This window comes from Arvicanthis niloticus, chromosome 10, assembly GCF_011762505.2.
Source record: "Arvicanthis niloticus isolate mArvNil1 chromosome 10, mArvNil1.pat.X, whole genome shotgun sequence".
NCBI lineage: Eukaryota > Metazoa > Chordata > Mammalia > Rodentia > Muridae > Arvicanthis > Arvicanthis niloticus.
In genome coordinates, this window is record NC_047667.1 from 1,177,315 (window position 1) to 1,200,086 (window position 22,772).

Sequence of the window (22,772 nt, forward strand, 5' to 3'; positions counted from 1 at the left end):
GGACGTTTCTTTGGTGGACAACAAGGAGGACTTCTCTATGATGGACTGTATGAAGGACGTCCTTGTAGTGGTCAGTGGGGAGGATGTCCCTGTGGTTGACAGTGGAGACGGTGACTCTGTGGTGGACAGTTGAAAGATGTACCTTTGGTGGATAGTGGGAAGGATGTCCCTTTAGTGGACAGTGGGAAGGACGTCCGTGTTAGACAGTGGGTAGGATGTCCCTGTATAGGGCAGTGTGTAGAACATCATCATGGTGGACAGTAAGAAGGACATTCCTGTTGTGGACAGTGGGGAGGATATTTCTGAGGTGGACAGTGGAAAGGATGTCCTTGTTGTGGACAGTGGGAAGGATGTCCCTGTGGTGGGCAGTGGGAAGAATGTCCATGTGGTGGACAGTGGAGTGGACATCCCTGTGGTGAACAGTGGTGAGAACGTTTCTGTGAGGCACAGGACTATGTTTCTATTGTGGACTGTAGGAAGGATTTTCCTGTTGTGCCAAGTGCAGAGGACATCTCTGGAGTGGACAGTGGTGAGGACATCCCTGGTGTGCACTGGAAGATGTCCCTGTGGTGCACATTCGTTGTTGTGAACAGGTGTTTGTTCCTGTGGTGCACAGTAGGGAGGATGTCCCTGTCTTGAACAGTGGGAAAGAACACCCTAGTGTTGGACATTGGTGAGGATAAACCTGTGGTGGTGAGTGGGGAAATATCCCTGTGGTGGACAGTGGGGTTTATGTCTCTATGGTAGATGAGGGAAGGATGTCACTTTGGTGGATAATTTGGAGGATGTCCCTGTGGTAGACAGTGGTGAAGACTTCCATGTGATGGACAGTGGGGAGGATGTCAGTGTGGTGGACAGTTGGAAGAATGTCCCTGTGGTGGACTGTGGGAACGACATCCCTTTGGAAGACAGTGGGTATGACGTCCCTGTGGTGGACAGTGGCTTGGACCTCTCTATGGTGGACAGTGGGAAGGATGTCCCTGTGGTGGACAATTGGAAGGATGACCCTTTTGTGGAAAGTAGGAAGGATGTCACGGTGATGGACAGTGGTGAGGACATCCCTGTGGTGAACAGTGGTGAGGACCTTTCTGTGGTGGACAGTGGGTAGGATGTCCCTGTGATGGAAAGAGTGGAGGGAGTCACTGAGGCGGACAGTGGGAAGGACATCCCTGTTGTGTATACTGGTGAATACTTCACTGTAGTGCACACTGAGGAGGACATCACTGTGGATTACACTGTGGAGCACATCCGTGTGGTGGACTATGGGGAGGACCTCCCTGTGGTGGATGGTGGGGAGGAACTCCCTGTTGTAGACAGTGGGGTAGATGTCCATGTAGTCAACAGTTGGAAGGACATCCCTGTGGTGGACTGTGGGAAGGACATTTCTTTGGTTTACATTTGGAAGGACATCCATGTTGTGGACAGTGGGGAGTACCTCCCTGTGGTGGACAGTGTTAAGGATGCCCCTGTGGTGGACATCAGGGAGGACCTCACTTTGGTGGACAGTGGGAATGACGTCCCTGTGGTGGACAATGCTAAGTATGTCCCTGTGGTGCACAGTGGTGAGGACATCCCTCATGTGCAAAGGAGTATTTCCATGTGGTGGACAGTGGGGATGACCACACTATGGTGGACTGTGGGGTAGGACGTCCCTGTGGTGGACAGTGAGAAGGGCGTTTATGTGGTGGACAATGGGTAAGATGTCTGTGTTGTGGACAGTGTGAAGGATGTCCCTTTGGTGGACAGTGGGAATGAAGTCCCTGTGGTAGACTGTGGGAAGTGAACTCCTTTGGTTGGACAGTTGGGAGAATTTCCCTGTGGTGGACAGTGTGTAGGACATTTCTGTGTTGGACAGTTAGATGGACATCCTTGTGGAAGACAGTGGGGAATATGTCCCTCTTGTTCACAGTGGGATGGAAGTTTCTGTAGTGGACAGTTGTCACCATATTTGTGTGGTTGACATTTCAAATGTCATAACTGTGGTAGACAGTGGAGAGGACCTACCTGGGGTAGAGATTGGGGAGGACTTCCCTGTGGTAGACAGTGGGTAGGACATCCCTGTGGTGGACAGTGGGGAGGATTTCACTGTGGTGGACAGTGGGTTTGACATCTCTATGGTGGACAGTGGGAAGGATGTCCTTGTGGTGGACAATGGGAAGGACAAGCCTGTTGTGGAAAATGGGAAGGATGTCCCTGTGATGGACAGTGGGGAGGACATCCCTGTGGTGAACAGTTTTGAGGACCTTTCTGTGGTGTACTGGAGAACATCCCTTTGGTGGACCATGGGAAGGATGTCCCTGTTTTGGAGAGTGCAGAGGACATATCTGGGGTGGACAGTGGTGAAGATGTCTCTGGTGTGCACTCGAAGATGTCCATGTGGTGCACAGTCATGAGGATGACCCTGTTATGCACAGGAGGATGTTACTGTAGTGCACAGTAGGGAGGATGTTCATGTTTTGAACAGTGGGAAAGAACACCCCAGTGGTGGACATTGTTGAGGACAACCCTGTGGTGGACAGTGGGGAAACATCCCTGTGGTGGACAATGGAAAGTATGTCCCTGTTGTGGACAGTGAGTAGGACATTTATGTTGTGGAAAGTTAAAAGGACGTTTCTTTTGTGGACATTGGGAAAGACCTCCTTGTGACGAACAGTAGGAAGGATATCCCTCTGGTGGACAGTTGGCAGGACATCCCTGTGGTGGACAGTGGGAATGACATCTCTGTGGTGGACAGTGAAGAGGAACTCTCTGTGTTGGACAGTTGGGATGACATCCCTGGTGTGCACAGTGGAAAGGATGACTTTTGTGGAGTGTGGGGAGGACATCCCTGTGGTGGGCAGTCAGAAGGACGTCCCTGTGGTGAATAGTTTGGAGGATGTCCCTGTGGTGGACAGTGGTAAGGACATCCCTGTGCTGGACAGTGATGAGGACTTCCCTGTGGTGGACAGTGGTGAGGACGTTTCTGTGGTTAACAGGAAAACATTATTTTGTTGGACCATGAAAAGGATGTCCCTGTTTTGGAGAGTGCAGAGGACATCTCTGGGGTGGACAGTGGTGAAGACCTCCCTGTTGTGCACTGGAAGATGTACCTGCGGTGCACAGTCATTAGAACGACCCTATTGTGCCCAGGAGGATGTCCCTGTGGTGGACAGTGGGGAGGATGTCCCTGTGGTTTACAGTGGGAAGGATGTCCCTGTGTTTGACAGTTGGGAGGAAATCGCTCTGGTGGGCTGTGGGAAGGACATCTCTGCTGCAGACATTGGTGAGAGAATTTCACTGTGGTGGCCAGTGGGGCTGATGGCCTTGTGGACAGTGGGGAGGACGTTCTTTTGGTGCACAAGAAAATGTCTCTTTGGTGGACAGTGGGAAGGATTTACTTGGAGTGGAGATTGCAAAGGATGTGTCTTCGATGGACAGTGGTAAGAACATTTCTGTTATGCACAGAAGAATGTCCCTGTGGTGCACAGTGGAAAGGATGTTCCTGTGGTGAACAGTGGGAAGGATTTCCCTGTGGTGGACATTGGTGAGGACGAACCTGTGGTAAATAGTGCTAAGGATGTCCCTGTGGTGGACAGTAGGGAGAACCTTTCTGTGGTGGACAGTGGGTAGGATGTCCCTGTAATGGAAATATGGGAGGTAGTCACTGAGGTGGTCAGTGGGAAGGACATCCCTGTGATATAGAGTGGTGAGTACTTCATTGTAGTGCACACTGAGGAGGACATCCCTGTGGATTACACTGTGGAGCACATCCTTGTGGTGGACTATGAGGAGGATTTCTTTGTGGTGGATGGTGGGGAGGACCTCCCTGTGGTGGACAGTGGGGTAAATGTCCATGTAGTCAACAGTTAGAAGGACGTCCCTGTGGTGGACTGTGGAAAGGACATTTCTTTGGTTTACAGTGGGAAGGACATCCATGTTGTGGAAAGTGGGAAAGGCCTTTCTGTTCTGGACAGTAGGAAAATGTCCCTGTGGTGGACATTCGTGAGGATTCCCCTATGTTGGACCATGCAGAAAACATTCCTGTGGTGGACAGTGGTGAGGATGCCCCTGTGGTGGACAGTAGGGAGGACCTCACTATGGTAGACAGTGTGAATGATGTCCCTGTGGTAGACAATGAAAAGTATGTCCATGGTGTGCACAGTGGTGAGGATATTCCTGTTGTGCACAGGAGGATGTCCTTGTGGTGGACAGTGGGGAGGACCACAATCTGGTGGACTGTAGGGTAGGACTTCCCTGTGGTGGACAGTGGGAAGGGCGTCCATGTGGTGGACAGTGGGGAAGATATCTGTGTTGTGGACAGTGTGAAAAATGTCCCTTTGGGGGACAGTGGAAAGGACGTCCCTGTGGTGGACTGTGGGAAAGAACTCCTTGGGGTGGACAGTTGGGAGTATGTTCCTGTGGTGGACAGTGGGTAGAACCTTTCTGTTGTGGATATTTGGATGGACATCCTTGTGGAGGACAGTGGGGAGTTTGTCCCTGTTGTTTACAGTGGGATGGATGATTTTGTAGTGGACAGTTGGGACCATATTTGTGTGGTTGGCAGTTCAAATGACATCCCTGTGGTGGACAGTGGAGAGGACCTACCTGTGGTGGAAATTGGGGAGGACCTCCCTTTAGGAGACAGTGTGTAGGATGTCCCTGTGTAGGACAGTTGGTAATACGTTCCTGTGGTGGACACTGGGGAGGACGTCCCTGTGGTGGAAAGTGGAAAGTACATCACTGTTGTGGACAGTGGGGAGGACGTCCCTATGGTGGACAGTGGAAAGTACATCACTTTGATGGACAGTAGAAAGAACCTCCCTGTGGTGGACAGTGGGAAGGAGGTCACTGTGGTGGAAAATGGGAAGGACATTTATGTTGTGGACTGGTAAGAACATCTCTGTTGTGGACATTGGGAAAGACCTCCTTGTGGTGAACTGTGGGAAGAACGTTCCCCTTGTGGAAAGAGGGGAGGATGTCACTTAGGTGGACAGTGGGAAGGACATTCCTGTGGTGGACAGTGGGGAGGACATTTATCTTTTGAATTGTGGGAAGGATGAACATGTTTTGGACATTGGAAAGGAACTCTGTGTGTTCTACAGTGGCAAGCATATCCCTCTGGTGGAGAATTGGAAGGACCACCATGTGGTAGACAGTAGGAAGGACGTCACTGTGGTGGAAAGAGAAAAGGACATCATTGATGTGGACATTAGGAAGTATGTTCCTGTTGTGAACAGCAGGGTGTACCTTTATTTGGTGGACATGTCTTTTGGGAAAGACATGCCTGTTGTGGACAGTGTGGTGGGCATCCCACTGGTGGACAGTGGAAAGGACATCCCTGTGTTGTACAGTAGAGAAGACTTCCCTGTGGTGGTCAGTGGTCCCTGTGGTGGAGAGTGAAAAGGACATGCATGTTGTGGACAGTGTGGAGGACATCACTATGGTAAACAGTTGAAAGGACATCCCTGTGGTGGACAGTACAGAGGACTTCCCTGTGGTACACAGTGGAAAGGAGGTACCTGTTGTGGACATTGGAAGGACATATATGGTGTGGACTGTGGGAAGGATGTAACTGTTGTGGACATTGGAAAAGACCTTTTGGTGGACAGTGAGAAAAATGACTGTCTTGTGGAAAGTGGGGAGGACGTCCCTGTTGTGGACAGTTGGGAGGACATCCCTGTTTTGGACAGTTGGGAGGATTTCACTGTGGTGAACAATGCAGACGACGGCCTTGTAGACAGTAAGAAGTACACTCCTGTGGTGCACAAGAGAATGTCTTTTTGTTGGACAGTGAGAAGGATGTCCTTGTAGTGGGGAGTGCAGAGGACATTTCTGGGATGTACAGTGGTAAGAAGATCCCTGTTGTGTTCAGGAGGATGTCCCTGATGTGTATAGTGTGGAGGACATCACTGTGGTGGAGAGGCAGAACGATGTTCCTGTTGTGGACAGTGGGGAGGACCTCCTGAGGTGGACAAAGTGTAGGATGTCCCTGTGGTTAACAGTGTGGAGGATATTCATGTTGTGGACAGTGGTGAGTATGTCCCTGTATTGGACATTGGTGAGGAAAACCATGTTGTGGACACTGAAAAGAATGTCCTTGTGGTACAAAGGAGGATGTCGTTGTGGTGGACAGTGGAAAGGACATCTCTTTGGTGAAAAGTGAAAAAGGCGTTCTTGTTGTGGACAGTAGAGAGGACTTCCCTGTGGTGGACAGTGGGAAGGAGGTCCCTGTGGTGGACAGTGGAAAGGACATATATGTTGTGGACAGTTGGAAGGACGTCCCTGTTGTGGACATTAGGAAAGACCTCTTTGTAGTAGACAGTGGGAAGGGTGTGCCTCTGGGGACAATGGGGAGGACCTCTTTGTGGTGAACACATGGAAGGACATCACTGTTATGATTTGAGGAGAGGATATCAGTGAGTTGGACATAGGGAAGGAAGTCCTCTTGGTGGACTGCGGGGAGGACCTTTATGGTGTGTAAGGACATCCCTGTTTTATACAGTGGGGAGGATATCCCGGTGGTGGACAGTGGGGAGGATTTCACTGTGATGGACAGTGGGGAGGAAGTTACTGTGGTACACTTGAGAAAGTCCCTGTGTGCATAGTTGGAAGGATGTCCATAAGGTGGAAATTGCAGAGGACATCTCTGTGGTGGACAGTGGTTAGGACATCCCTTTTGTGCAAAGGAGGATGGCCCTGTGGTGCACAGTGGGGAGGAGGTCCTTGTTGTTTACAGTGGGAAGGACTTCACTGTGTTTGATAGTTGGGAGGACATCTGTGTTGTGGACAGTTGGGAGGATGTCCCTGTGTTGGAGTGCTGAGATGGTTTAACTGTGGTGAACAGTGTGGATGATGGCCTTGTGGACAGTAAGGACAACACTCCTGTTGTGCACAAGAAAATGTCTTTTTGGTGGACCATGAGAAGGATATCCTTGTAGTGGGGAATGCAAAAGACATCTCTGGGGTATACAGTGGTAAGAACATCCCTGCTGTGCACAGGAGGATGTCCCTGAGGTGTACAATGGGAAGGACATCACTGTGGTGGACAGGCAAAAGATGTCCCTGTGGTGGACAGTGGATAGGATGTCCCTGTAATTTCCCTGTAGTGGACAGTTGGAAGGACATATATGTTGTGGACATCCCTGTAGTGGACATTGGGAAAGACTTATTTGTGGTGGACAGTGGGAAGCGTGTGCCTCTGGTGGACAGTGGGGAGGACCTCCATGTGGTGGACAGTGGGAAGGATATCCCTGTTATAATCTGAGGAGAGGATATCACAGAGGTGGACAGTGGGAAGGACGTCCTCTTCGTGGAGAGTGAGGAGGAACTTTCTGGTATGAATATTGGGAAGGACATACCTGTTGTAGACAGTGGGGAGAACATCCAGGTAGTTTACAGTGGGGAGGATTTCACTGTGATGGACAGTGGGGAGGATGTTACTGTGGTGCACGGGAGAATGTCCCTGTGGTGCATAGTTGGAAGGAAGTCCTTATAATGGAGGGTGCGGAGGACATATCTGTGGTGGACAGTGGTTAGGACATCCCTGTTGTGCACAGGAGGCTGTCTCTGTGGTGCACAGTGTGGAGGATATCCCTGTTGTTTACAATGTGAAGGACTTCGCTGTGTTTGATAGCTGGGAGGACATCCGTGTTGTGGACAGTTGGGAGGATGTCCTTGTGTTGGAGAGTTGAGAGAATTTTTCAGTAGTGGACAGGAAGGACATCTCTGTGGTCTACAGTGAGAAAGACATCTCTGATGTGGACAATGGAAAGAATATTCCTGTGGTGCACAGTTGTGAGGACGTCCCTGCTGTGCATAGGAGAATGTCCCTGTGGTGCAAAGTGAGAAGGATGTTTTTTTGGTGGATAGTGGGAAAGACATCCATGTGGTGGACTGTTGGGAGGTCCACTCTGTAGTGAATATTGGGGAGGAGGTCCCTGTGGTGGACTGTGGAAAAAATGTCCCTGTGGTGCACGTTGGTCAGGACGTCCCTGCTGTGCACTGGAGGATGTGTCTGGGGTGAACTCTGCGAAGCACGTCACTGTGCTGGACACTGGTGAAGATGACCCTGTGGTGGACAGTTTTATGGATGTCCTTGTGGTACAAAAGAAGACATCTCTGTGGTGGACAGTGGGGAGGAACTCTCTCTGATGGACATTGGGGAGGAAATACCTGTGTTGGACAGTTGAACTCATGTCCTTGTGGTCGACAGTGGGAAGGAAATCGCTTTGGAGGACAGTTGGAAGGACATCACTGTGTTTGACAGGCAGAAGGATGTCCCTGTGGAGGACAGAGGAGAGCACCTCCCTGTGGTGGACAGTGGGTAGAATGTCTCTGTGGTTTACAGTGCAGAGAATATTCATGTGGTGGATGGCGGTGGGGACTTCCCTATAGAGCATATTGTTGAGGACAACCATGTTGTAGACAGTGGTAAGGATGTCCTTGTAATATACAGGAGGATATCCTTGTGGTGGACAGTGGGAAGGACATCTGTTTGAAGGACCGTGGAGAGGATGTCTCTGTGGTGGACAGTTGGGAGGACCTCCCTGTGGTGGACTGTGGGGAGGACATTTCTGTTGTGGACAGTGGGATGGACATCTTTGTGGCTGAATGTTGGGAGGATATCGCTTTGGTGGACAGTGGGGAAGGCGTTTCGATGGTGGAAACTGGGAAGAATGTCCCTGTGGTGGACAGCAGAGAGGACATCTCTGTGGTTTACAGTGGAAAGGACTTATCTGTTGTAGACAGTAGAAAGAATATTCCTGTGGTGCACAGTTGTGAGGACATCCCTGCTGTGCATAGGAGGATGTTCCTGTGGTGCAAAGTGAGGAGCATGTTTCTTTGGTGGACAGTGGGAAAGTCGTCCATGTGGTGGACTGTGGTGAGGTCCAGTCTGTAGTGAACATTGGGGAGGATGTCCCTGTGGTGAACAGTGGAAAGGATGTCGCTGTGGTGCATATTGGTCAAGATGTCCCTGTTGTGCAAAGAAGGATGTCCCTGTGGTGAACAGTGGGAAGGATGTCACTGTGCTGGTCATTGGTGAAGATGACCCTGTGGTGAACAGTTTTATGGATGTCCTTGTGGTACACAGGATTACATCCCTGGGCTGGACAGTGGGGAGAACCTCTCTCTGATGGACATTGGTGAGGAAATCCGTGTGGTGGACAGTTGTGTGGACCTTCCTGTGGTGGACAGTGTATACAACTCCCTGTAGTGGACAGTGGGGAGGACAGCCCTGTGCTGAACTGTGGAAATAATGTCTTTTGTGGACAGTGGAAGGATGTCCATGTTGTGGACAAGGGGAGTAGGTCCCTATTGTGGACAGTAGGGGGGACCGCCCTGTGATAGACATGTGTAGGATGTCTCTCTGGTGGACAGTTGGGAGGACATCAATATTTAAGTGGGGAGGACATCCTTGTGGTGGACAGTGTGGAGGACATCTCTGTGGTGGACATTGGGAAGAATGTACCTGTGATTTACAGCAGAAAGGACCTCTCTGTGGTGTACAATGGGAAGGACGTCTCTCTGGTGGACAGTGGAGATTATGTACCTGTGGGGGACAGTGTAAAGGATGTCCTATGGACAGAGAAGACTGTCCCTCTGGTGGAGAGCAGAGAGGACCTCTCTGTGGTGGACAGTAGGAAGGATAACCCTGTTGTAGACAATAAAAGAATGTCTCTTTTTTGCACATTGGGGATGTTGTCTCTCTGGTGAATAGTGGGAAGGACATCCCTGTGTTGGACAGTGGTGAGGATGACCATTTGGTGGACAGTGGTAAGGATGCACCTGTGGTGGACAGCAGGGAAGACCTCACTTTGGTAGACTGTGGGAATGACATCACTGTTGTGGACAATGCAACGTATGTCCCTGTGGTGCACATTGATGAGGACATCCCTCTTGTGCACAGGAGGATGTCCTTGTGGTGGACAGTGGGGAGAACCACACTCTGGTTGACTGTGGAGTAGGACGTCCCTGAGGTGGACAGTAGGGAAGATGTCTGTGTTGTGGACAGTGGGAAGGATGTGCCTTTGGTGGACAGTGGAAAGGACGTCCATGTGGTGGACTGTGGGGGAGGAACTCCTTGGAGTGGAGTGTTGGGAGGATGTCCTTGTTGTGGAAGGTGGGTAGAACCTTTCTGTTGTGGACAGTTGGATAGAAGTTCTTGTAGAGGACAGTGTAGAGTACGTCCCTGTTGTGTACAGTGGGATGAATGTTTTTGTAGTGGATAGTTGGGGACATATTTGTATGGTGGACAGTTAGGAAGACATCCCTGTGGTAAACAGTGGGAAGGAAGTATTCTTTTTTTGTGGACAGCGAATGGATGTCCATGTGGTGGACAATGGGAAGGACTTCCCTGTTGTAGACAGTGGTGAGGTTCTTTCTGTGGTGGACAGTAAGTAGGACATTCCTGTGGTGGACAGTGCAGAGGACGTTTCTGTTTTGGACAACTGAGACGACGTTACTGTGGTGGACCATGTGAAGGACGTCTCTGTTTTGGAAGGCAGGGAGGACCTCTCTGTGGTGGATGGTGGTAAAGTTTTCCTTGTGATAGACAGTGATGAAGATGTATCTGTGGTGGACAGTTGAAAGGATGTCCCTGTTGTGGACCGTGGTGAGGACTTCCCTGTCGTGGCTATTGGGAAGGACATCCCTCTTGTGAATAGTTTAAAGATGTTTCTGTGGTGGACAGTGGAGTGGACCTACTCACAATGGAAAGTGGAAAATATGTCACAGTGGTGGACAGTGGTGAGGACGTTTCTCTGGTGCAAAGGAAAACGTCCCTTTAGTGGACAGTGGAAAGTACATCTCTATTGTGGACAGTAGAGAGAAACACACTGTGGTGGACAGTGGGAAGAACATTTATGTTGTGGAGAGTGGGAAGCAAGTCCCTGTTGTCAATATTGGGAAGGACCTCATTGTGGTGAACAGTGGGAAGGATATCCCTCTGGTGGACAGTGGGGAGGACATTCCTGTGGTGGACAGAGGGAAGGACTATCCCTGTGGTGGATAGTGAATAGGACTTTTCTGTGTTGGACATTTGGGATGACATCCCTGTGGTGACTAGTGGGAAAGCCTTTTCTTTGGTGGATAGTGGAGAGGATGTCCCTGTCGTGGAGAGTGCAGAGTCCACCTCTGGGGTGGAGAGTGTTGCTGACATCCCTGATGTGCAAAGGAAGACGTCCCTGTGGTGCACAATGGTGGGGATTTCCCTTTGTTCACAGGAAAATGTCTCTGTTGTGCAAAGTGGGTAGGATGTTCCAGTGGTGAACTGTGAAAAGAATGTCACTGTGGTGGACAATTTGGAGGATGTCCCTGTGGTGGACAGTGGGAACGACGTCCCTTTGGTGGACAACGAAAAGGAGTTCTCTATGGTGGACTGTATGAAGGACGTCCTTTTGTTGGTCAGTGTAGAGGATGTCCCTGTGGTGAACAGTGGGGAGGATGTATCTCTGGTGAACATTTGAAAGATGTAACTTTGGTGAACAGTGGGAAGGACGTCCCTTTGGTGGACAGTGGAAAGGATATCCCTGTGGTAGACAGTGGGTAGGTTGTCCCTGTGGAGTGCAGTGTGAAGAAATTCTCTGTGGTGGACAGTAAGAAGGACATCCCTGTTGTGGACAGTGGGGAGTATATTTCTGTGGTGGACAGTGGGAAGGACATCCTTGTGGGGGACAGTGGGAAGGATGTCCCTGTGGTAGACAGTGGGAAGTATGTTTCTGTGGTGGAAAGTGGTGTGGACATCCCTGTGTGAATAGTGTTGAGAATATTTCTGTGGTGCACAGGAGAACGTCTCTTTGCTGGACCTTAGGAAGGATTTCCCTGTTGTGGAGAGTGCAGAGGACATCTCTGGCGTGGACAGTTGTGAGGATGTCCCTGGTGTGAACTGGAAAATGTCCCTGTGTTGCTCATTAGTGAGGACATAACTGTAGTGAACAGGAGGATGTTACTGTAGTGCACAGTAGGGAGGATGTCCCTGTCTTGAATAGTGGGAAAGAACACCCCAGTGGTAGGTATTGATGAGGACAACCCTGTGGTGGACAGAGGAAAAACATCCCTGTGTTGGACAGTGGGGTTTACATCTATTTGGTAGATGGGGGAAGGATGTCACTGTGGTGGACAATTTGGAAGATGTCCCTGTGGTGAACAATTGGAAGGACGTCTCTTTGATGATCAGTGGAAGGATATCCCTGTAGTAGACAGTGGTGATGACATCCATGTGACGGAGAGTGGGGAGGATGTCCATGTTGTGGACAGTTGGAAGAATGTCCCTGTAGTGGACTCTGGGAAAGACATCCCTTTGGTGGACAGTGGGTATGACTTCCCTGTGCTGGACAGTGTTTTGGACCTCTCTATGGTGGACAGTGGGAAGAATGTCCCTATGGTGGACAATGGGAAGTACAATCCTGTTGTGGAGAGTGGGAAGGATGTCCCTGTGATGGACAGTGGTGAGGACTTTTCTGTGGTTCACTGGAGAATGTCGCTTTGGTGGACCATGGGACAGATATCACTGTTTTGGAGAGTGCAGAGGACATCTCTGGGGTGACAGGGGTAAGGACGTCTATGGTGTGTACTGGAAGATGTCCCTGTTGTGCACAGCATGAGGACATCTCTGTTGTGCACAGGAGGATGTCCCTGTTGTGCACAGTGGGGAGATGTCCCTGTGGTTTACAGTGGGAAGGACTCCCTGTGTTTGACAGTTGGGAGAAAATCTCTGTGGTGGACTGTGGGAAGGACATCTCTGCTGTAGACATTGGTGAGAGAATTACACTGTGGAGGACAGTGGGGATGATGGCCTTTTGGACAATGGGGAGGACTTTCCTGTGGTGCACAAGAAAACGTCTCTTTGGTGGACAGTGGGAAGTATTTCCCTGGAGTGGAGAGTTCCAGGGACATCTCTGCGATGGACAGTGGTAAGAACATTTCTCTTATGCACAGAAGAATATCCCTGTGGTGCACAGTGAAAGGATGTTCCTGTGATGAACAGTGGGAAGGATTTCCCTGTGGTGGACATGGGTGAGGACGACCCTGTGGTAAATAGTGCTAAGATGTCCCTGTGGTGGACAGAAGGGGGAAACTTTCTGTGGTGGACAGTGGGTAGGATGTCCCTGTGATGGAAAGAGGGGAGGTAGTCAGTAAGGTGGTCAGTGGGAAGGACATCCTTGTGGTATAGAGTGGTGAGTACTTCACTGTAGTGCACACTGAGGAAGACATCCCATGTGGATTACACTGTGGAGGACATCCTTGTGGTGGACTATGTGGAGGACCTCCCTGTGGTAGATGGTGGGGAGCACCTGCCTGTTGTGAACAGTGTGGTGGATGTCCATGTAGTCAACAGTTGGAAGGACATCCCTGTGGTGGATTGTGAGAAGGACATTTCTTTGGTTTACAGTGAGAAAGACATCCATGTTGTGGACAGTGGCGAGGACCTCCCTCTTGTGGACAGTAGGAAGGATGTCCCTGTGGCGGACATTGGTTAGGACACCCATGTGTTGGACCATGTGAAAAACATCCCTGTGGTGGACAGTGGGGTGGACGTCTCTTTGGTTGACACGGGTGAGGATGTCCCTGTGGTAGTCAGTTGGAAGGACATCTTTCTTTTGGCAGTGGGAAGGACGTCCCTGTGGTGGACAGTTGGAAGGATGTCCCTGTTTTTGCCAGTGGAGAGGACTTCCATTTGGTGTACAGTGGGGAGTACGTACCTGTGGTGGACAGTGGGGGGACGTCTTGTGGTGGACAGTGGTGAGGATATTTCTCTGGTGCAAAGGAGAACGTCCCTTTGATGGACATTGGGAATGATGTTCCTGCTGTGGAGAGTGCGCAGAACATCTCTGATGTAAACATTGGTGAAGAAGTCCCTGTTGTGCACTGGAAGATGTCCCTGTAGTGCACAGTCATGAGGACGACCCTGTGGTGCACAAGAGGATGACCCTGTGGTGGACAGTGGGGAGGATGTCTCTGTGGTGGACAGTTGAAAGATGTACCTTTGGTGGAAAGTGGGAAGAACGTCCCTTTGGTGGACAGTGAGAAGGACATCCCTGTGGTAGACCGTGGGTAGGATGTCCCTGTGGAGGTCAGTGGGTAGAACGTCTCTGTGGTGGACAGTTGGAATAACATCCCTGTTGTGGACACTGGGGAGAATATTTCTGTGGTGGACAGTTGAAATGATGTCCCTGTTGTAGACAGTGGGTAGGACTACCCTCTGGTTGACAGTGGGTAGTATGTTTCTATGGTGGACACTGGGGAGGACGTACCTGTGGTGGACAGTGGGTAGTATGTTTCTATGGTGGACACTGGGGAGGACGTACCTGTGGTGGACAGTGGAAAGAACATCCCTGTTGTGGACAGTGGGGAGGACATCCCTGTGGTGGACAGTGGAAAGTACATCACTTTGATGGACAGTAATAAGGACATACCTGTGTTGGCAGTGGAAAGAATGTACCTGTGGTGGTCAGTGGGGAGGGCATATGTTGTGGACTGTGGGAAGAACATCACTTATGTGGACTTTGGGAAAGACCTCCTCGTGGTGAACTGTGGGAAGAATGTCCGTCTTGTGGACAAATGAGAGGATGTCACTCAGGCTGACAGTGGGAATGACATCCATCTGGTAGACAGTGGGGAGGACCTTTTTGTGGAGAACAGGGGGAAGAAGGTCCATGTGTTGGAGAGTGGGGAGGACATTTATGTTGTGGACTGTGGGAAGGACATCCATGTTGTTGACATTGGGAAGGACCTCCATGTGGTGGACTGTGTTAAGAATGCCCCTCTCGTGAACAAATGGGAGAAAAACCATGTGGTGGATAGTGGGAAGGACGCATCTGTGGTGGACAGAGGAAAGGACATCATTTAGTGGACACCGGGAAGTACGATCCTGTTGTGGACAGCAGGGTGTACCTTCCTGTGGTGGACAGTGGGAAGGACATGCCTGTTGTGGACAGTGTGCAGGACTTCCCTTTGGTGGAGAGTGGTAAGAAAGTCCCTGTGGTAAACAGTACAGAAGAATTTCCTGTGGTGGACAGAGGGAAGGAGGTCCCTGTGATGGACCATGGAAAGGACATGCCTGTTGTGGACAGAGTGGTGGATATCCCTGTGGTAGACAGTGGAAAGGACATCCCTGTGGTGGACTAGTAGAAAGGACTTTCCTGTGGTGTACATTGAGAAGGAGGTCCCTGTGGTGGATATTGGAAGGGCATATATGTTGTGGACTGTGGGAAGGACGTCCCTGTTGTGTACATTGGGAAAGATCTCCTTGTGGTGAACAGTGGGATAGTTGTCCCTCTGGTGGACATTGTGGAGGAACTCCCTGTGGTGGACATTGGGAAGGATGTCCCTGTGGTGGAGAGAAGGGAGGTCGTCACTTAGGTGGACAGTGGTAAGGACATCCCTGAGGTGGATAGTAGAGAGGACCTCTCTGTGGTGAACAGTGGGAAAAAGGACCCTGTGGTGGAGAGTGGGAAGGACATTTATGTTGTGGATTGTGGGAAGGACGTTCATGTTGTGGACATTGGGAAGGACCTCTGTGTGTTCTACAGTGGCAAGCATGTCCCTCTGGTGGACAGTGGGGAAGACCATCATGTGGTGGACAGTGATAAGGCTGTCCCTGTGGTGGACAGAGAAAAGGTTATCATTGTGGTGGACAATAGGAAGTACGTTCCTGTTGTGGACAGCAGGGTGTACCTTTCTGTAGTGGACAGTCGGAAGGACATGCCTCTTGTGGACAGTGTGGTGGATATCCCTGTGGTGGACAGTGAAAATGACATCCTTGTGGTGGACAGTAGATAGGACTTCCCTGTGGTGGACAGCGGGAATGACGTCCCTCTGGTGGAAAGTGAAAAGGATATGCCTGTTGTGGACAGTGCGGAGGACATCCCTGTGGTGGACAGTAGAGAGGACTTTTCTGTGGTGGACAGTGGAAAGGAGGTCCCTGTGGTGGACATTGGAAGGACATATATGGTGTGGACTGTGGGAAGGACATCGCTGTTGTGGACATTGGGAAACACTTTTGGTGGACAGTGTGAAGGATGACTCTCTTGTGGAGAGTGGGGAGGATGTCCCTGTGTTGGAAAGTGGGAAGGACATCACTCTTATGATCTGAGGGTAGGATATCACCTAGGTGGACAGAGGGAAATACGTCCCTGTGGTGGACAGCACGGAGGACCTTTCTGTTTTGAATTGTGTTAAGGACATCCCTGTTGTAGACAGTGGGGAGGACATCCCTTTGGTGGACAGGGTGAGGATTTCACTGTGGTGGACTGTTGGGAGGATGTTACTGTGGTGCACAGGAGAACGTCCTTGTGGTGCATAGTCAGAAGGATGTCCATAGGGTGGAGTGTGCAGAGGACATCTCTGTGGTGGACAGTAGTTAGGACAACCCTGTTGTCCCCAGTGGGGAGGATGTCCCTGTTGTTTACAGTGGGATGGACTTCACTGTGTTTGATACTTGGGAGGACATCCGTGTTGTGGATATTTGGGTGGATATCCCTCTGTTGGAGAGTAGAGATGATTTCACTGTGGTGGACAGTGTGGATGATGGCCTTGTGGACATTAAGGACAACGCTCCTGTGGTGCACAAGAGAATGTTTCTTTGGTTGACAGTGAGAAGGATGTGCTAGTAGTGGGGAGTGCAGAGGACATCTCTGGGATGGACAGTGGTAAGAACATACCTGCTGTGCACAGGAGGATGTCCCTGTGGTGTACAGTGAAGAGGACTTCCCTGTGGTGGACTGTTGAAATGACGTCCTTGTTGTCAACAGTGGGAAGCACATCCCTTTGGAGGACAGGGGGGGGGGGGACATCACTGTGGTAGACAGGCAGAAAGATGTCCCTGTGGTGGACAGAGGAGAGGATCTCCCTGTGGTGAACGTGGGTAGGATGTCCCTGTGGTTTAAATTTTGGAGGATATTCGTGTGGTGGACAGTGGTTAGAACTTCCCTGTATTGCAGGTTGTTGAAGAAAACCATGTTGTGGACAGTGGTATGGATGTCCTGTACACAGGAGGATGTCCCTGTGGTGGACAATGGGAAGGAGGTCCCTTTGATGGACAGTAGGAGGACATATATGTTGTGGACAGTGTTTAGGACGGTCCTGTTGTGGACATTGGGAAAGACCTTTTGTGGTGCACAGTGAGAAGGGTGTGCCTCTGGCGGACAGTGGGGAGGACCTCCTTGTGGTGGACAGTGGGAAAGACATCCCTGTTATGATATGAGGAAAGAATATCACTGAGGTGAATAGTGGGAATAACGTACTCTTTGTGGACAGCGGGGAGGTCCTTTCTGTTGTTAATAATGTAAGGACATCCCTGTTTTAGACAGTAGGGAGGACATCCCAGTGGTGGACAGTGGTAAGGATGTCATTGTGATGGAGAGTGGGGAGGATGTTACTGTTGTGCACTGAAGAATGTACCTGTGGTGCATAGTTGGAAGAATGTCCATATGGTGGAGAGTGTGGAGGATATCTCTGTGGTGGATAGTGGTTAGGACATCCATGTTGTGTACAGGAGGATGTCCCTGTGGTGCACAGTGTGGAGGATGTCCCTGTTGTTTACAGTGGGAAGGACTACGCTGTGTTTGATAGTTGAGAGGACATCTGTGTTGTGGACAGTTGGGAGGATGTCCCTTTATTAGCGAGTTGAGAGGATTTCACTGTGGTGGACAGTGTGGATGACAGCCTTGTGGAGAGTAAGCACAATGCTCCTATGGTGCACAAGAGAATGTCTCTTTGGTGGACAGTGTGAAGGATGTCCTTGTAGTGGGGAGCACAGAAGACATCTCTGTGGTGGACAGTGGTAAGAACATCCCTGTTGTGCACAGGATGTCCCTGTGTTGTACAGTGAAAAAGACATCCCTGTGGTGGACAGTGAAGAGGACTTCCCTGTGCTGGACCGTTGAAATGAGGTCCTTGTTGTCAACAGTGGGAAGGACGTCACTTTGGAGTACAGTATGGAGGACATCACTGTGGTTGACAGGCAGAAGGGCGTCCCTGTCGTGAACAGTGGAGAGAACTTCCTTGTGGTGGTCAGTGGTTAGGATGTCCCTGTGGATTAAAGTGTGGAGAATATTCGTGTGGTGGACAGTGGTGAGGACTTCCCTGTTTTGCATATTGTTGAGGACAACCATGTTGTGGACAGTGGTAAGGATGTCCTTGTAGTATATAGGAGGATGTCCCTGTGATGGACAGTGGGAAGGTCATCTGCCTGGTGTACTGTGTAAAGGACATCCCTGTGGTGGACAATTGTGAGGACCTCCCTGTGGTGGACAGTGGGGAGGACATATCTGTTGTGGACAGTGGGATGGAAGTCTCGGTGGCGGAATGTGGTGATGACATCTCTTTTGTGGACAGTGGGGAGGACGTTTCTGTGGTGGAAAGTGGCAAGAATGTCCCTGTGGTGGACAGCAGGGAGGAAATCTCTGTGGTCTACAGTGGGAAGGACATCTCAGTTGTGGACAGTGGAAAGAATATTCCTGTGGTGCACAGTTGTGAGGAGGTCCCTGTTGTACATAGGAGGATGTCCCTGTGGTGCAAAGTTAGGAGGATGATTCTTTGGTGGACAATGGGAAAGACATCCACGTGGTGGACTGTGGGGTGGTCCACTGTGTAGTGAACATTGGGGAGCATGTCCCTGTGGTGGACAGTGGAAAGGATATCCCTGTGGTGCACATTGGTCAGGATGTCCCTGTTGGAAGGACGTCACTGTGCTGGACATTGGTGAAGATGACCCTGTGGTGAACAGTTTTATGGATGTCCTTGTGGTACACAGGAGGACATCCCTGTGGTGGACAGTGGGGAGGACTTCTCTCTGATGCACAGTGGATAGGAAATACCTGTGGTGGAGAGTTGGGTTGACCTTCCTGTGGTGGACAGTGTATAGAACGTCCCTGTAGTTGACAGTGTGGAGGACAACCTTGTGCTAAGCTGTGGGAATAATGTCCTTTTTGGGGACAGTGGAAAAATGTCCATGTTGTGGACAAGGGGGTACGTCCCTATGGTGGACATTGGGGAGGACTTCCCTGATGTGTACATAAGTAGGATGTCTCTGTGGTGGACAGTTTGGAGGACATCCCAGTTTACAGTGGGGAGGACATCCTTGTGGTGGACAGTGGGGTGGACATCTCTGTGGTGGACAGTGGGAAGAATGTTCCTGTTGTGGACAGTGGGAAGACTGTTTCTGTGATGTTGAGCAGGGAGGACCTCTCTGTGGTGGACAGTGGGAAGGACATCCCTGTTGTGGACAGTAAAAGGATGTCCTTTTGTACACATTGGGGAAGATATCCCTCTGGTGAAAATTGGGAAGGATATCCCTGTGGTGGACAGTGTTAAGGATGCCCCTGTAGTGGATAGCAGGGAGGACCTCACTTTGGTGGACAGTGGGTAAGATGTCCCTGTGGTGGACAATGAAAAGTGTGTCCCTGTGTTGCACAGTGATGAGGACATCACTCTTGTGCACAGGAGGATGTCCATTTGGTGGACAGTAAGGAAGACCACACTCTGGTGGACTGTGGGGTAGGACATCCCTGTGGTGGACAGTGGGAAGGATGTCCATGTGGTGGACAGTGGGGAAGATGTCTGTGTTGTGGACAGTGGGAGGTATGACCCTGTGGTAGACTGTGGGGGAAAAAAACTTGGGGTGGACAGTTGGGATAATGTCCCTCTGGTGGACAGTGTGTAGGATTTTTCTGTTTTGGAGAGTGGGATGGACTTCCTTGTGAAGGAGAGTGGGGAGTACATCCCTGTTGTGTATAGTGGGATGGATGTTTCTGTAGTGGACAGTTGGGAACATATTTGTGTGGTGGACAGTTAGGAAGACGTCCCTATTTTAAACAATGGGAAGGAAGTCCTTCTTTTGGACAGCGAATGGATGTCCATGTGGTGGACAATGGGAAGGACATCCCTGTTGTAGACAGTGGGGAGGTTCTCCCTGTGGTGGACAGAAAGTAGGATGTCCCTTTGGTGGACAGTGTGGAGGATGTTTCTGTTTTGAACAACTTGGAGGATGTTACTGTGGTGAACAGTGTGAAGTACCTCCCTGTGGTGGACAGCAGGGAGGACCTCTCTGTGGTGGACAGTGGTAAAGATGTCCCTGTGATAGACAGTGATGAGGATGTTACTGCAGTGAATAGGGGAAAGGACATCCCTGTGGTGGACAGTGAAGAAGACTTTTCTGTGTTGGACATTTGGAATGACATCCCTGTGGTGAATGGTGGGAGAGACGTTTCTTTAGTGGATAGTGTGGAGGATGTCCCTGTCGTGGAGAGTGCAGAGGACATCTCTTGGGTAGAGAGTGTTGCTGACATTCCTGGTGTGCCAAGGAGAATGTCCCTCTGGTGCACAGTGGTGAGGATATCCCTGTTGGGCACAGGAAAATGTACCTGTTGAGCAAAGTGGTTAGGATGTCCCAGTGGTGAACAGTGAAAAGGATGTCACTATGGTGGACAATTTGGAGGATGTCTCTGTGGTGGACAGTGGGAAGGATGTCCCTTTGGTGGACAACAGGGAGGACTTCTCTATGGTGGACTGTATGAAGGATGTCCTTGTGGTGGTCAGTGGGGAGGATGTTCCTGTGGTGGACAGTGGGGAGGATGTTTCTGTGGTGCACAGTTGAAGGATGTACCTTTGGTGGACCTTGGGAAGGATGTCTCTTTGGTGGATAGTGGGAAGGATGACACTGTGGTAGACAGTGGATAGGATGTCCCTGTGGAGGGCAGTGGGTAGAACGTCTTTGTGGTGGACAGTGGGAAGGACATACATCCCTGTTGTGGAAATTAGGGAGAATATTTCTGTCGTGGACAGTGGGAAGGACATCCTTTTGTGGACAGTTGAACGGATGTCCCCATGGTGGACAGTGGGAAGGATGTCCCTGTGGTGAACAGTGGGATGGACATCACTGTGATGAACAGTGAGAACATTTCTGTGGTTCACAGGAGAACGTCTCTGTGGTGGACTTTAGGAAGGATTTCCTTGTTGTGGAGAGTATAGAGGACATCTCTGGGGTGGACATTATTGAGGACGTCCCTGGTGTGCATTGGAAGATGTCCCTGTGGTGTATAGTCGTGAGGATGTCACTGTTGTGAACAGGAGATTGTTACTGTGGTGCACAGTAGGGAGGATGATTCTGTCTTGAAGAGTGGGAACAAACACCCTAGTGGTGGACAATGATGAGAAAAACCCTGTGGTGAAGCGTGAGGAAACATCCCTGTGGTGGACAGTGGGGTTTATGTGTATGTGGTATACAAGGGAAGGATGTCACTGTGGTGGACAATTTAGAGGATGTCCCTGTGGTGGACAGTGGAAAGGACATCCCTTTGATGGACAGTGGGATGGACATCCCTATGGTAGACAGTGGTGAGGATGTTGATATAATGGAGAGTGGGAAGAATGTCCCTGTTGTGGACAGTTGGAAGAGTGTCCCTGTGGTGGACATTGGGAAGGATATCCCTTTGGTGGACAGTGGGTATGACGTCCCTGTGGTGGACAGTGGGTTTTACCTCTCTATGTTGTATAGTGGGAAGGATGTCCCTGTGGTGGACAGTAGGAAGGCATCACTTTGATGGACAGTGTGAAGGATATCCCTGTGGTAGATAGTGGTGAGGACGTACATGTGATGGAGAGTGGGGAGGATGTCCATGTTTTGAACAGTGGGAAAGAACACCCCAGTGGTGGACATTGGTGAGGACAACCTTGTGGTGGACTGTGGAGAAACATCCCTGTGGTGGACAGTGGGGTTTATGTCTCTGTGGTAGATGGGAGAAGGATGTCAATATGGTGGACAATTTAGAGGATGTCCCTGTGGTGGACTTTGGAAAGAACATCACTTTGGTGGACAGTGTGAAGGACATCACTGTGGTGGACAGTGGAAAGGACATCCCTTTGGTGGACAGTGGAAAGGACGTCCCTGTGGTGGACAGTGGGAAGGACATCCCTGTGGTGGACATTGCGAAGGATATCTCTTTGGTGACAGTGGTTATGACGTCCCTGTGGTGGACAGTGGGTTGGACCTCTCTATGTTGTACAGTGGGAAGGATGTCCCTGTGGTGGACAGTGGGAAGGACATTTCTTTGATAGACAGTGTGAAAGACATCCCTGTGGTAGACAGTGGTGAGGACGTACATGTGATGGAGAGTGGGGAGGATGTCCATGTTTTGAACAGTGGGAAAGAACACCCCAGTGGTGGACATTGGTGAGGACAACCCTGTTGTGGACTGTGGAGAAACCACCTTGTCGTGGACAGTGGGGTTTGCGTCTCTGTGGTAGACGGCGGAAGGATGTCACTGTGGTGGACAATTTGGAGGATGTCCATGTGGTGTACAATTGGAAGGACATCCCTTTGATAGAGAGTGGGAAGGACGTCCCTGTGGTAGACAGTGGTGAGGACATCCATGTGATGGACATTTGGGAGGATGTCCATGTGGTGGAGAGTTGGAAGAACATCCCTGTGGTGGACTTTTGAAAGGACATCCCTTTGGTGGAGAGTGGGTAGTATGTTCCTGTGGGGGACACATGAGAAATAACATGTGGTGGAAAAGATGTCTCTGTAGTGGACATAGGAGAGGACATCATTTAGTGGACATTGGGAAGAACATTCCTGTTGTGGACAGCAAGGTGAACCTATCTGTTGTGGACAGTGGGAAGGACATGCCTGTTGTGGACAGTGTGGAGGACCTCACTTTGGTAAGCAGTGGAAAGGACATCCCTGTGGTGGACAGTAGAGAGGACTTTTCTGTGGTGGACAGTGAGAAGGAGGTCCCTGTGGTGGACATTGGAAGGACCTATATGTTGTGGACTGTGGGAAGGACGTTCCT